General features: G+C 34.8%; 1 pseudogene; it reads right to left on the bottom strand.

The window, feature by feature from the left end:
• Positions 1-14799: 14799 nt before the first annotated feature.
• LOC113187946 (tubulin alpha-8 chain pseudogene) lies at positions 14800-15628 on the bottom strand (annotated as a pseudogene).
• Positions 15629-16571: the final 943 nt, after the last annotated feature.

The raw sequence follows: 16571 nt of genomic DNA on the forward strand, positions 1-16571 counted from the left end.
AAGAAGGTGGGGTAGAGAGGAAAAGAGAGAGACTTAGAGAATGGAGGGAAAATAAGACTCTTACCACTCATCAACTTTTACCAAAGTCTGCTAAGGAGATAGAGACATGACAATGAGATGTAATAATCTGTAATATCACCAGAGCATCTTTTTTCCAATTATCGTAGTTGCAGAACTGTTTGCTAAATCCTCCTAATTCACCTGTATTCAGACTCTATATCCAGAAAGGAATTTTACAAAACTCAATGACCAGAAAGCAGGACATGTGAATTACATATCAAAATTTCAATGAAATTAATAACCTGACATTTAGGTATATATCAAATTCTCCTCTGAATATGATACTAGTAAATGATTTAGTTTAGAACAATAAAGACAGTGCCTTCATTTGGAGAAAGTGGAGCACTGTATTACCTAGTGCTCACGTTTCTCAAGGAGATTGGTAAGGGTAAAGGAAGTAAGCCCAACAGAGTGCCTTTCAAGTCTCTGCCCGTATCATATTAGCTAACATCTCATTTGCAAAAATAGGTCACATTATCAAACCTAAAGTCAAGTCATGGTGATCTATTAGGTGGAAAAAATGTAAAATTACATGGCAAAAGGTATGGATGCGGGTGAGGTGAATGATTCAGGCCAATGGAGTAATCTATGACATATCTCGGGACTTGGACAGTTCCTTGTATATAAGGTATACAAATTAGTATTTGTATAGGTATACAAATTAGCATTCTTAAATAGATTTTCATTCTGCAGGTTCAAAAATTATTTCTTGCCCACACTGATTTCTCTTGAAATAATGCATGCTAACAGACGAATTGGAAAATGAAGAAACATTAAATTTTAAATAAAATATGAAGATATATTTTATTTCTAATCCCCTGATAAGCAGGCAGGAGAAGTCTATTTGGGCCATGCAAGTCAGCGTTTCACATATATTGACTTGGTAATACTAACTAATTTGCATTTAAGTAAACAAAATAAATAAAATTACCCATTTTAAGAAGCGTGTTCTTTTTCATTTTGAGGAGAAGAGAGGCCTCTGCAAGAATTCTGTTTCAGCATATGCAAAAGAAAACCCATGTATCTCTAAAGCTTCTGAAATAGGAATGCTGGGATGTGTGTGTATGGTGGTGTGTGGAGTGGGTGGGCTATTCAGGTACTCTGGAGATGATAGAGTAATAGGAATGGTTGAGATTGAGTCTATAAATAAAGTTTGGTTTAAAAGAAAGAAGGTAGCCCATGTCTATCAAGAGTAGAAAATGAAAGAAAAATACTTGGAAGGTATAAAGAATAAAAACAGAAAAACTCAGTCCTTGCAGAATTGATTGCCCTATGTCAAGTCATTGCACTAACATATGGAAATAGTATAGATTACAGGTAGAATTAGTCCTGGAAGAAAATGACTGCTATTATAGGAGAGTACAAAAATTTTTCAAACACTTTGTAAAAGTAGAATAATTTTGTTTATGTTAAAGCACAAGCATCAGGAGTGAAAGCAGACTTAAAAGAGTCTTTGACCCAATATCTAGAGTAACCATACATAATTTGATCTGCTACGTACATTAAAATAAACTTTAAAAATTACTCATTTAAATCTGTGTGACTGTAAGCCCTCAAAAATTAAATAGTGTGTGGATCTAGAAATACCTGCATTCAGGTATTGTCAAAAAATAGTTGGACAGAATAGCTGGAAGAATGAGGACTGGGCCTGGGTTTGCCACTGTGATCTAAATTGTGGTTTGAAATGGGGATTTAAATTGATTTAGTTTAAATTAAAATCACTCTAGGTCCTGCTGTTTGTGCCTGCAACCTTATATAAGGATTCTTCTGTAATATGTAGTAATACCAAGCATTAGCAGATGTAACCAGGAAATAGAGTGCTATAAATCAACCCCCACACTGACAACCAAAGCATGGTTTCCCAGTGACTGTGAAAATGGATGTGTCAGTTGCAAACACAGTAACGTAATGGCATGTATATTTGATCTATCTCAACGAAGCCTTCAAATTAACCTTGAAAAACACTTGCTGCAGCATCTTTCGTGTATCAAAGCATGATTTTCAGGAACAGGAGCTTGTATGTTGTCCACTACATTTTAAAAATACTTCTTCAACAAATTTGCTTGAAATATTGCCTATAAATACCCATATGAATAAATGAGAGCCCTATCCTTAAGGAGAGGAGAAACACATGATAATATTTATTGTTACAACAGTAAGAGTTTGTACAGAAGATGATAGAAGCACAGAGGACCAGCCCCTAACCTAACCTCACTAGCTATGGGAAGCTTTCTAGAGGAGCTGATGATAGTTGAATTGAGCCTTTAATGAGACATAAAAGTTAGATATATGAAGAACAGGAAAGTATATTCCTGGCAGAGGGAAGAGGATGAACAAAGGTACAAAAATAAGAAACAGTTTACTGTGTAGAAGAGATACTTATATACATACAGTCACTTGGATGGGCAGCATACTGTCCCTGGCAGAGGACAAGACTATGAAGGTCAACTAATAGCCTCTTAGGCCATGACAAGTCCTGTGCTTTGGCAAATGGATACAAAAGTGCTTCATTCTGTATCTTTATCACTAAAAAGTATTCTAAGAATGTACTTTTAAAATAAACATTTAATATAAACATTGTGTGTGCCACCCAAATATTGTTGAAAACAGCATAAAGAATTCACACACAAAAACACACATTTTAAAAGAAGATAAATTATAAATGGAAATTCTAGTATTTTCTTTTTCTACAACAATAATTTACCACATATATTACTGGAAGGGACTGAGATGCACCCCCATTGAGGATCACTGTTCTAGGCATTAGAGTAAGGAAAAGTTATTCAGCAGGGAATCTATTTGTTCACTCATAGGATAACAGATGTCAGAGACAAGAAAGTCAAATTCAGAAAGGAGATAGCATAGTTAAGAAAAGAATACTAAGAGTAATGCTGGTAATATGAGCATATTTTTTTAAAATAATTTTTTAGTTGTAGATGGAAACAACATCTTTATTTTATTTATTTATTTTTATGTGCTGCTGAGGATCAAACCCAGTGTCTCACATGTGCAAGGGCAGGCACTCTACCACTGAGCCACAACCCCAGTCCCATATGAGTATAAATTATGAGACAGAAAAATAGTATTGACTTTGACAGCTCATACATTCATAATTGAGTGTTAATTAAATTATTCAGTTAAAGAATCCAGAAAGAAGGCCAGGGCCAAGGTAAGGAGGTTAGTGTTCCATTTTTATAGTCCTTACTCTCCATCCAAAAAAACCCAAATTTTTTTGTAGAATTACTAGCAACACAATGGATTGAGTTTGCTGTGTACACTTGTTTACCCCCCCCCCCAAAAAATGCCACATAATTCACTAAGGAAGGAATAAATGAATATTTGAAGAGGATAAAAAAATGGCAAAAGAATAAAAGTCTTGGTTATTTGTCCTCAGTAAATTTGTCCAATTCACTCGCTAGATGCCAGCATACATCTGACAAGATTCAGGAGTTGGCCATAGGAAGTGAACAGAGATAGTTGGGGGACATAGTAACATTTAAAAAAAAAAAAAAGAGCCTTCTTTCGTGGATAGTTTTTCAATTTCAGAACTGGAACTCGGGAAAATTTAGAAAGAAATCTAAATCTAAATCAATCTCTATATACCTTCTGGAATTCTGAAATCATCTATTGTGTTTGAAAAAGTACCAACACCCAACCATAAAAGCAATTTTTGATTTAATAGCCTTTTATAAAGCTTTTTCTTTACAGAAGATCAAAGTCCTTTATAAATGTTCATTTCAAACTGACAGCATCTCTGCCACAGAAAATACATGAAGGTAGGCTAATTTCATTGAATGAGGAAGGAGGTTAAATGTAAAAGAATTTAGAGTTGTGATTTGTAGCAGCATCTTTTATCAAACTTCTTTAATGATGTGGAATATTTTTAATGGTATTGAAAATACTAATATTTTATTACATGTTCATGAGAAAAGGGACGTATCTTATGGATAAAAGAACAAGAATAGACCTAAAAGGGATAATGGGTATGTAGGTGATCAAAATCTTAACACTGAGGATACCATACAGTCACAGCAGACAGGCAGGTCAAGTTTCAGCAAGTACAGCTACCCACTGAATGTGCAAGGTGTAATTGTTCTCATTCACTGATAAGAAAAATGTAAATGAGAGGTTAAGTTCTATATCCACAAATAGTGAGTTATTGGTGATGGAATGAGAAATTGGGCCAACGGTATTTTACAGTAAACCAGAGGTAGGTGTCACAAAACAAGTTTGCTGTTCAATAACTAAATTATGTTTTTGATGCTGTTTGTTTTTCATAGATTTTTTTAAAAACCCCATTTCTTTACTAAGGAAACTTTTATATGTGATTGTTATTTATCTACAACTTTAAAGCCTTATTAAATAAAACCAGTGAACTTAAAATTTAGCTAAACTATATATTAATATTTTTATCAAAATCACAGAATCAAATACTATTTAATATGTTTTGAATATATTGGTCTTTTTAATTCACTATGTAAATATTGAGAAGCAAGACTAACATTGGTTAAGAAAACTTCTGGTGTTTTTGCATAGTAGACAATACTGTAAATCCTAAATATAAAAATTGAGTGAAACGATAAGTATGTAAGGTCTATATCCTGCCCCTTTCGGGATCAGAATCATCATTTCAGAGATGTTATATACTTTTTAAAAACAGTTTTGAGTAATGCATTGGTTTAACTCAGGTCTTCAGAGCTTAAGTGTTGATATTGAAAAAAACAATTTGGTCTGATTAAAAATCTGAAAACAAGTGCATTTTTGGAGGAAATGATTTTAGAAAACTATTTCTGATGCCAGTTTTTGGTTAGAACAACAGCAACAACAAACTATAGTTCTTTCACCATATTTTACTTCATATTGCTATTCTTTGTGGGATACTTATAAAAAGTAAGGGATATTTGTAAATAACTTTTCCTGTGCCAAGAGCAAATGAATATTCCACTAAGTATTTTTAATGGTAGAAATTCATATTTAGTATAATTGGAAGTGAAGTCTGGCATGCAATATTAGAGGATAGAATTAAAAATAAAATTGTCGATTCTTGTCATACACCACTCACGGTAATGTTCTCACCATTTGTTTTCTACTTCAAAATAGTTTTAAATTAAAAATGTGCATATTCCAACCCTTATGGAAATCAGTAGGAAGGTTTCTCAAAAGACTAGATATGAAACTACCATATGACTCCAATTTACCACTCTAAAGAAGTATACTTATTGTAAAGAAGTAAAGTCACCATGCTTCAGAGATACATGCATAACCATGTTTATAGCAGCACAAGTCACAATAGCCAAACTATGGAACCAGCCTGTGTGTCCATAAGTGGATGAATGCAAAAAGAAAATGCAGTATATGGGCACAAAGAAGTTTTATTCAACCACAAAGAAAACCGAAATTATATATTTTGCAGGGAAATGGATAGAATTTGAGACCATTATGTTAAGTGAAGGAAACCAAGCTCACAAAGTCAAGGGGAATACATGGAAGCTAGAGAGGAAAAAGAAAAAAAAAAAAGATGGAGGCAGATTTCGTGAAAATTAACCGGAGATCAGCAGAGTAGAGGAAAGGGATCATGGGGAGAGAGTAGGAGATGGATAGGGGAAATACTGAGGAATCATGTTAGCCCAATTATACCGCTATGTTGGGTGCATATACAAAATAGAACAACAAATTCCACCATTATTTAAAACTATAATGCACCAATAAGAACAGGGAAAATTTTAAAATAAAACAATAAAAATTATGAACTTGTATGTAAATAACCCTTAAGGCAGAGATGTCCTCTCAACATGACTCTAACCTTTGGTTTATTGGCAAGTGAGGAAGTTAGAGTATATGTTATCAACTCAGGTAATTTTGAAAATAATTTTCTTTTGTGGCTCCTTTTGTTAGTGGTACCTGTCTGAACAGAGGGGTAAATGTACTTCAGGAAGAATATGAGTCGACCTTAGAAGCTCAACTATAGAACACAGTCCTCTTCTTAATTTGCATAAAGATTTTTGAGGACCATTTTCAGAATCTTGTCACCTACACTGCATTTAAAGCTAATTGGAGGAAAGCCCCGTGAGATGAAAGAGGAAATGAGATCAAGGGATATTGTTGAAAGGGATATTGCCATAGTTTGTATGGTTTGCTACAATAAACCCAAGAATGAGTAATTTGTAAAGAACAAATGTTTATTTTTTCACAGTTATGTGGGCTGACGAGTTCAATATCAAGAAGTCAGCAAGTTGTCTTCTCTTATCGGGTCCATTTTCTGCTTCCAATTATCCTTCGTTGCTACAACCTCCAAAAAGAGGAGTTCAGTCTTCACATTGAGGAAGATGGAAGAGCAAGTCAGCCAAATATTGCCTGAAGCGTCTTTCATAGGAGCTTTAATTCCATCCAAGAAGGAGCAGCTTTCACGGCCATTTCTTAAAGCACCAGCCTTGTAATACATCACAATAGCAGCATCCAAATTTTGGAGAGGACATGTTCGAATCACAGCAGATGTCAAAGCAAAAAGACATTAGGAATGTTGCCTTCAGAGTCCTTCTTCCCATTCTGGTGGCCCTTGGTTTTCACACAGCTAGACAGTAAGAAGGAGGAACAGCTGGTCCTTATTCTAATCAGCCCCAGCTATCATGCAAAAGTATCATAGACTGAATAGCTTAAGTGACTGAAATTTATTTTTTTCAAAGTTCTGGAAGCTAGCAAATCCAAGATCAAGATGTGCACCAATTTGTAAGTTAGACTTTCCTTCTGGCTTTCAGATGGCCACTCTCTCACTCTTATCTTCATCTGGCAGCCAAAGAGGAAAAGCACAGTCTGGTGTCTTTTTGGATAAGGGTACTAATGCCCTCGTTGGAAGCTCTTCCCTGAGAACGTCATTTAAGCTTGACAACCTCCGGGATCCCATCACCAAATACAATCACACTATGGGGAATACAATCTAGTCTGCTGCAGTCCTGCACAAAGAAAAAACACATGTGCATTTAGTGCTACCACTGCTAATTATATGACTTTGAACAAATCACTATGTCAGTATGAAATTTTTTTGGCTGTTCCGTGAAATGACAAGGGGTGTGCCTGCTTGCTGTAAGATGTCAGAATAACTTAATATCCTCAATCTATCTGTGGGGGGTAACAAAAATGGGCACTTAAAATGTTTCTTAGACTCTTAACAAGTGTTATGACTTAGATATTAGGTGTCACTCGAAAGTTTATATGAAACAATACAAGAAAGTTTAGAAGAGAAATGATTGCGTTATGAAAGCCTTAACCCAATCAGTGAATAAATCCCCTTATGGGATTAATTAAGTGGTACCCCTAGGCTAGCAGGGTGTGGCTGGGGGAGGTAGACCTTTGGGGCTATGCCTTTGGGTATATATTTTGTATTTAGTGAGTGAAATCTCTCTCTCTTCTTTCTGATCATCGTGTGAGCTGCTTCCCTCCACCAGACTCTTCCACCATGATGTTCTGCCTTATCTTGAGCCCCAAGGAATGGAGCCAGCTGTCCATGGACTGAGACCTTTGAAACCATGAGGCCCTAAATAAACTTTTCCCCCTCTAAAATTGTTTTTGTCAAGGCTTTTAGTCAGAGAATTGAAAAAGCCAACTGAAACAAGAGATTGACTTATTTAATCACAGTTGGAGTTTTTTATTTTCTTTCTTACATCATGATGGTTATTTCAATGGCAAATTGGGTATAAATATGTCTGGAATCTGACATCTGACTCTTAGTATATGTTACTGTCTCAGTCTATAGATTGGTTTTCTACTTTTTCATTGATACAAGTTTCTCTTGTCTTTCTCATCGCCACAAATAATTTACAAGGTTCTGTCAATGATATAAACAAGTTCATCCTAGCTAATTACTACCAGGGACATTTGTCAATACATATTCAAGCTATATAATTCCTTAAGATTATGTCTTAAAGTTCCCCCTTGGACCTTGGACATATTTGGATAAACTTTCAAGTATCTGTGTGGGAATAAGTTAGGGAAGAAACATGCATGATAAAATTTTATGTCCTTTAGAGAAGAAACAACACTTTCTTTCTCATTTCCTGGAATATAAGTTCCACATCATAGACTTGGGCTTAAATTTTCAGAACAACTTTTACTTACCTGCCATGGAAACTTAAAGAAGTCAAAAAAATTCTTTGAGCCTATTTCTGATTGATGAAATATACTAATATCATTTACCCTGAAAATTCATTAATGTGACATATAATAATTGAGAAGGTGTGCCCTGAATTATTTCTTTTCTTCAGTAAATAATAGCTGGAATCTGATTTTTATTATCATGATCATGATCATTTTTATTACCATCATCATAATCATAATCATCTCTTGAAGATACAAAAATTCTAAGGCCATAGGAAATTCTATAATACTGTGAGACACTGGAGTACCCCTCATAACAGAATTTTGTGAAAGTTGGATATATGTGATTGGACTTGAAGACACTGGCATTTTTACCTCAGAGAAATAATTTAACATTTCTGGTTTTCTTTCTTTCTAGGTTGAACATTTTCTAGATATAAATTTTTTATTTTATATAACAGAAAAAGTTATATAAAGATACATTTTTGGGATGCCTTTCCATTTTTGAATAGAGAATTTTCTTTTTAAATTATTTTAGTTGTAGATGGACACAATATCATTATCTTATTTATTTATTTTTATGTGGTGCCAAGGATTGAACCCAGTGCCTCACCCATGAGAAGCAAATGCTCTACTGTTGAGCTGCAATGCCAGCCCAGACAAAATTTTCTTTAAAGTGAAGTCAAAATATAACACTTTCACATATTAATGGTGGACTAGTTTCATATAGATTATATTATTTATTTTGTTAATATTTGGCTGGAGGTAAATATTCTATACATGTTGTATAGCAGTTTCTTTGAACTAGCACAGTTTCAGAAGTTAGAGATTTAAGAAACTTTTATCAAGACAGTTTTACTACCTAACAATCCACCAACACATTTTAGAATGTATTGGGTTTTTGCTAATAGTCATCCTATTTTCCTTTCCCACAGCAGGTGTTTCTTGGCTCTTCTCTGCAAGTACAGCCTCTATCCAGTCAAGGGTAATATTGAGGTGTTTAAATCCTCCATATCTTAATTAAAAAGATTTAAACTTTGTGAAATCAGCTAGATTTGACTTGTTAGTACCTAAGTTCTAATGATCAAGCCTTGCTTTATTGCTGGAGCGTGAGTTTACGATAGTGTTCTGATTCTTATAAGTGTGTGTTTGTGTGTGTGTGTGTGTGTCTGTGTGTGCATGTGTGTTTCTTAGAAGGTTGAGGTTTTGTTTATTTTATTTTATTTTATTTATTTATTTTTTGTACCAGGGATTGAACTCAGAGGGACTCTACCACTGAGCCACATCCCCAGCCCTATTTTGTATTTTATTTAGAGACAGGGTCTCACTGAGTTGCTTAGTGCCTCACTTTTGCTGAGGCTGTCTTTGAGCTTGCAATCTCCTGCCTCAGCCTCCCGAGCCTCTGGGATTACAGGCATGAGCCACTGTGCCTGGCTAGGGTTGAGATTTTTGTCTTCACAAACAATATATCTCTAAATTTCTCACAAGTATGCAGCCTCTGATGGTTATTACACTATGACCTGCTCATAAATTACACAATACCAACTGCTCACCACCATCACAAACATTCAAGATTCTCAGATTTGTTTAGATGTCTAGACAAAACTCTTTTCCTCCTTGACATGGAACATACTTGTGTAACATCTGTTAAACATACTTGATTCCCATTCTGCACACTATGCTATGATTTATCCTACATCTTTACCCTGGTCTTGTCCTCAGTGTTGGTTTCTCCTCCGTGTATATATCTGAGCTGAGATTCCAACCCCTGCCAATCTATTCTCCTGTAGTTAACAAGGTTTTGCCATAATTTAGTCATGCTTTCAGGTATAGTTGTGTTTCACATGATTTTTCTCAGAAACTAATTTTGAATGAAAATTTTGGATATATGACTGGGAAAGGATAAGTAATGTGATTTGAGAAATGGGATTAAATGAGGGAGAGTAAGTTGTAAATATGTCTTGTTTTATGGAACTCTAAAGGGGAGTTCAGAAAAAAAACACCTTACATTGCCCAGAGTCCAAGGATAATGAGGAACCCTTGGAGAAGATCTAGAACAAACGTAGTACATGAAGACAAACACAGTTTAGCCCAGCCTAAATTAACTGAATTTGAGATGGTCTTTAGACATGTGTGATATAGAAAAAATACTGATTGTTGTATATCATTGATAGTTTCTGGTGATTTATTTTATTGTATTATATTTAACTCTATTTATTACAATATTTTAAACATAGTAGCTATTTAAATGCTCATTGAAAAATAAACTAAAGGCATCATTTAAACCAACTCATTAAATAAACACAAAACAATCATCATGGGTGTTAGTCCCAGGACCCCCTCTGATACCAAATTCTGCATCACTCAAGTCCCTAATGTAACATGGTGTATTGTTTGCATATAACCTACACATTGTGCATGTATTTTAAAACATCTCTCTATATGTATAATGCCTAATACTGTGCATATGCTATGCAAATAGTTGTTATACTGTATTGTTTAGAAAATAATGAAAAGGCCTATACATTTTCAATACAGATGTTACTGTTTTTTCAAATATTTTCAATTCATGACTGATTGAATTTGAGGATGTAAAGCCCATGGATTCAGATGGCATTTTGAGTAGAGGTTTTTCACTACACTTAATTACCATAACCAAAGATAGGAATTTTAAAGAAAATGCCTAAGTGTGTCCATCTATAATGTGTCTCCATCACTTAGGCAAGTACTGAACAAAGGTGTCAGAGAGAGATGATGATGTTACCCATGGTGGCAGAGAAGAAAAATTTAGTTGGAATAATAAAACATATAAGGTAAAGCAAATTGTGGGGTTAATTGTGGATGAGTTTAAGTTATTGGATGCAACATATATTTCAGGAAGATGAATCTCAGGGTAGACCAGAGTGGAGTGTTAGGAATGGAATTCCTAAAGCACTAGTTCTCAACATATAGGATTCACATAGGAAGAGGCAGGAAAAATAATTCTTGAGAGGAAAAAACAAAGAGGAAGTTGTACAGATAGCAAAGACTGGCTTCTACTGGTGGTAAAAGGATTATTCTTGGGGATGGACCAAAAGCAAAATGAGAAAATTTTACACAGTGGGAGTAGAATCAGATACTGGAAAATATCAGAGGGCAGAGTCTGAAAATGGTCTATAGGAAAAAATAACTCTTAAAAGAGTATATGTGCTACAAAGTTATTTTCTCTCTTAAAATTTGAATTAAGTTTAGAAAAGCATGCAGATGAAGTTGAAGGGTTAAGACCAAATAATACTTGGGTATATCTTGATTTTCATCCAAATTCTTTTTTCTGAACTATATTAATTATTAAGATCATTTGTTTTAAAGACCACATTACTCAAAGGATGTTCAAAGAAAGAGTTCATTTAAGCTGTTAATCAAGAAAACTAGAAAAAAAATAAAAGCTGTTATTGCTGTTGTTTATTGCCATAAGGCAATAGTTGCAAATTGCTACTTAAATGTTTTACCCACTTCTTAAGCAGGGTTGACAGCTGGATTCTTCAGACTATAACCCCAAATTCAACTTCACAAAAGTTTCTTATTTTGGGTAACATAAAATGATGCAGTAGTTATCAGCAAATTAGGTGTTATTAAATTGCTAACAAGAATATGGAACAGAAATTGATTCAACTATCTCATTTATAATGTGTGTACGTGTGTGTGTGTTTGCAAATGATATCTAAAAACCTCTTAGAAATTGACTTTGAGATAGTTCCCTACCGATCACTAACACCTGTCTCCTTATATATTCATTATATTCCTGGAAAGATGTTTCTGTTGCTTTTAATTTTAAAATTATTTTCTTAAGATTATGGAACTTTATAACTGGGAGGAAGAAACCTTATAGAACCACATCTCATCATTTTCAACATAGAGACAATTGTCTCAATGATGAGGTTGTGATGGAGGTAGGCTGCAAAGCTGCTTAATTCAGTGTTTCTTACTAATGGTGCCACTGGCTAACACTTAAAAGCTTGAATGTCAAAACCAACCCTAACTTCTTCTTCTTTCTCCTTCTTACCTAGTATTAATTCTGAAACTGAAAAGTTTCTGACTCATTCTGTAAACTACTTTGAAAGTCTCTAATTCAAACCTCCATCTACTGTTACCTGGACAATCTCAATAGCATTCTGTTATGGTTTGGACATGAGGTGTTCCCAAAAGCTCCTTGGTTAATGCAGAGATATTTAGAGGTAAAATGATTGGATTCTGAGAGTTCAGATATAACAGGACTCTTTGTTATTACCCCAACGCATTTCTACCATCTTGTGCCATACATATATGTAAAAGTAACTACGAGTCATACTGCTTGTAACTGGGCAGATATGCCCCAAATTTCCCAACTCTCATAATACCTAACAGCACTAGAATGAACGTTTTATAATACAATCTTTGAACAATGAAAAAGCCTCATTTATATTTAATATATATCGTGATGGAAAATTTGTATAAGAACATTGGTGAATATATATATATACACATACATACACATATATATGTGCAATATGACTTAGATTGTCATCATAAATGGTTACAACTTACAACATTTTGGTATTTTTGAAAATAAACTTATACAGAACACTTCAAAGAGGTGCAAAGAATTGTTATTATAATTATTATACTATTCTCCATGTTACACTTTTCCTTTTTTCTGACTTTTGAAATTAATTTCTTTTTAAATCTTAATTTTAATAATTGCAACATTTACTTAAATCTAAATTGATATTTCATAGTTTATCTCTTTTCATAAACTAGTTAATATTTATCAAATGATCCCATGGAGTTTTTTTTTTTTTGCTTCTAACTGTTGAGTTATTGCTAAAATATGGAAAATGGTTCATTGTTATGGTTAAGAGCTTGGGCTCTGCAGGAAGACTGCCTCATTTGTAAACATAGTTCTTCTCCTACTTTGCTTATGACATTAAGCAAACTTTGTAACCTATGGATGGATGTCTCGCTTTTCCCATATAAAAATAATAATATTATCCCTAGGGTTTCTGTGAAGATGCATAGATATACACACATGTAAGATACAGACACTCACATACATATGTACATGTACATCTGATAGCCACCACTCAGTAAGCATCAGCTATTATTATTATTCATAACTAGCTGTTCTAAAACTTTAAGTCAGATATCCCCTTGAGCTCTTTATTCTCAGGTTCTATTTGAAACTTTAAAAATATTCCCAAAGAAACTTATTTTTTTGCATGACATTTTAGTGAAATGTGCTGTTTTTTCAGAATAAAATAATATCAAACTATTTCAATAATAGTAGATAACATTGGTTAACTGTTATAAGAATAAAATGATTCAATACTTGGAAAGTGGTCAGTTGTTACCACCTCTAGGAGAATAGGCTCCTTACTGAAGCGTCTGCTAAGAATTTTGATTTGACCTCTTCATCATGATTCTTCTAACACCTGGCAGCAACTTTGAATGGTTTCAAGGAGGAATGAAATGGTTGGAGTTAGGTGTCTGCATATTGTCTTTCTGTCTGTCAACTTTGTACTTGATATTGAAGATCATCCCTTGTACTGTAGATACATTGTATAATGGCTGCTTTGGTTGAAAGGAAAAAGGAAAATATCTTTGCAAGCTCTGTTTCCATTGTTCTGTTACTATGCATCAGACTCTCTAGAGGGGCTGTTAAATTCGTGATTGCTGCGTCTTACCCCTAGAAATGCTGGTAAGTATTTCTGGGGTGAGACCAGAGGCTGTGCATTTCTCACAGATTCTGAGGTGCTGCTGTACGGCTCTCTGGGATCTTCCCTTTGAGATCAACTGCTATTCTCTCATCAAAATGTCATTTTACCTTTACATCATTGTCTGCTCTTTCTCATTATTCCTCTCCTGATGAGCACATTTTTCTGCTTGAGGGACTTGGGCTTCCGTTGCACACAGTCAACAGTAGGCACTGAACTTACCCAAGACGGGGAGGAGTTATGTGGAAGTTAGAAGAATACTTTTTCTCAGACAGGCTCACAGTTCCAACTTGACCTCCTTTCTACTCGGCTGGTACATCTTCTCTTGCTAGTCATCATTGTTTTGATTGCCCTCTATTCTTAACTCACAATCTAATACTTTCTAGCTCATTTTCTCCTATTGTTCACTGCTACTTTTTATGGGGTTTCTCTGCCTGACTTGATTATGAACTCTTTGAAAGTAAAAGAACTTGTCATGTATCTTCTGTCTCTGCACAGTTCTCAGCAAGTAGATGTTGCTTTCTCTACAAGTTCCAAATGACTGTTAAAATTCTTCTTATGTATATTTTAATGATATCAACTAAGGTGCAAACAAAATTTATGGAAATTAGAATACAGCATGTGTATGGGGTACCAGATTTGATAAATAAAAATATAGGTCTTCCAGCAAGTTAAGTTTGAAATTTAGATAAAGAAACAAACTGAAAATTAATATATTTCCTATGTAGTATTTCACTTTTCTAAATGTTGTATGGGATATACTTACACTAAAAATCGCTTTGTTTTTATGAAATTCAAACTTAGTTTAACATACTGGTTTATCTGTCAACCTTCGTGGGGTTTATGACTTGATTTTCAAAACTCTCTTAACTGTTTTTTTTTTATTTAAAATGGAAATATATTTATCGATAGTTTAGAGCTAAAACAGAAAATTAATTACAAAGAACAGACATAAGACAAATCCAATACAATGGAGTGTGAAATTGCAGCAGAAATGGTAATACTTTTCACCCTCTTCCTCTCTGTCAGCACTACCTGCTCCAGCCTCTTTATAATCTTTCTCTTGGGCAGCCATGTCTTTGCAGGCCTGAGCAAACTCTCTTTTCTCCATCCCTTCACCCTTATGCCAGTGAACAACGGCACACTTGGCATACATTAGGTCAAACTTGTCATTCAGGTGAGCCCAAGCCTCAGCAATAGCTGAGGGGTTGTTAAATGTGCCCACAGCGTGCTGTACTTTAGCCAGGCCTCTACCAGGAATCAGTGGGAGGCTGCCAAACTTGAAGCCAGAGGTGCACCAATCCACAAACTGGATAGTATGCTTGGTCATGATGTGGCAATGGCAGGATTCACATCTTTGGGGACCACATCACCAGGGTACAACAGTTATCAAGCCATGTATTTACCATAGGGAGGAACACATTTCCCACCATCTGGTTGGAGGATTCAAAGCAAACATTGGTGATCTCTGCTATAGAAAGCTGTTCACGGTAGGCTCCCTCAGCAGAGATGACAGGTACATATGTAGCCAGAGGGAAGTGAATGCAGGGATAGAGCACCAGGTTGGTCTAGAATTTCAGGTCAACATTTAGGGCCCCATCAAGTCTGAGGGAAGCGGTGATGGAAGACAGAATCTGACGAATGAGGTTGTTAAGTTTAGTGCAGGTTGGGCGCTCAATGTCAAAGTTTCTGAAAAATATGTCACAAGTGGCCTCAAGGTCGACCATGAAGGCACAATTAGAGTGCTCCAGGGTACATATCCTCCTCCTAGAAATATTCCCATTTTTATATCTCACCATCTTTTAGCAGCATGTCTATGGAAAAGACACCCAATCTCTCTGATTTTATTTGGCATATCTGATGAATGGAGATGATGTACAAAATTGCCCAAGTAGATAAATCATAATTTCTTCAGTAATCCTTTTCATTATTGTAAATAGTGCTTAGTGTGTCAATATACATATGGTGACCATTAATATCTTTGTGATTGGTCATTGAGGAGAAGTCCAGAGTATTATATTTTAAAATATATATACATATATATGTATAGATATACACACACATATATCTATACACACACACACACACCACAAAGTTTATGGTAAATACACAAGGCATATTTCTGCCTTCTAGAAGCTTAACAAATTGGTAAGCTTTGGGATGTACTAAATCTAGTTTTTTAAAAAATGTTAACAATTTTATGGCTCCTTCCCCATTGGTCTCATAGTTAGAAGCCAAGTCTTTTGATAAGAAAGAGACAGTGAAAAGCTAGACCTTGGGTATTTCCTTGGATTAGGTTCTCTGTGATCAAACACACCCCCTACACACATGCACCTGCGCATGTAAACACACACACACACACACACACACACACACACTTTTTTTGTTTTCCTACCATGTAATCACTGTTTCTCAAATTGTTTTCTGAGGTTAATTGCCTTGCCCATATATTTGAGCTAGCTGCTCTCATTGGCAAAGAATGAGGAATCTAACCATAAGGTGGTTGTTGAGACTTTTGATTTCTCTAAATCTAATATTACTCAAGAAATGTTCTGATGATATATATATATATATATATATATATTAGTTAAAAGATATCTTCTAGTCATGCTTCATGAAATTGGAATTTAGAAATCAAATGCCTGGGAGGAAACTAGGAATACTGACATAATTAATACTGAGGCACCAGAG

The sequence above is a fragment of the Urocitellus parryii genome, chromosome 12, assembly GCF_045843805.1.
Source record: "Urocitellus parryii isolate mUroPar1 chromosome 12, mUroPar1.hap1, whole genome shotgun sequence".
Lineage (NCBI taxonomy): Eukaryota > Metazoa > Chordata > Mammalia > Rodentia > Sciuridae > Urocitellus > Urocitellus parryii.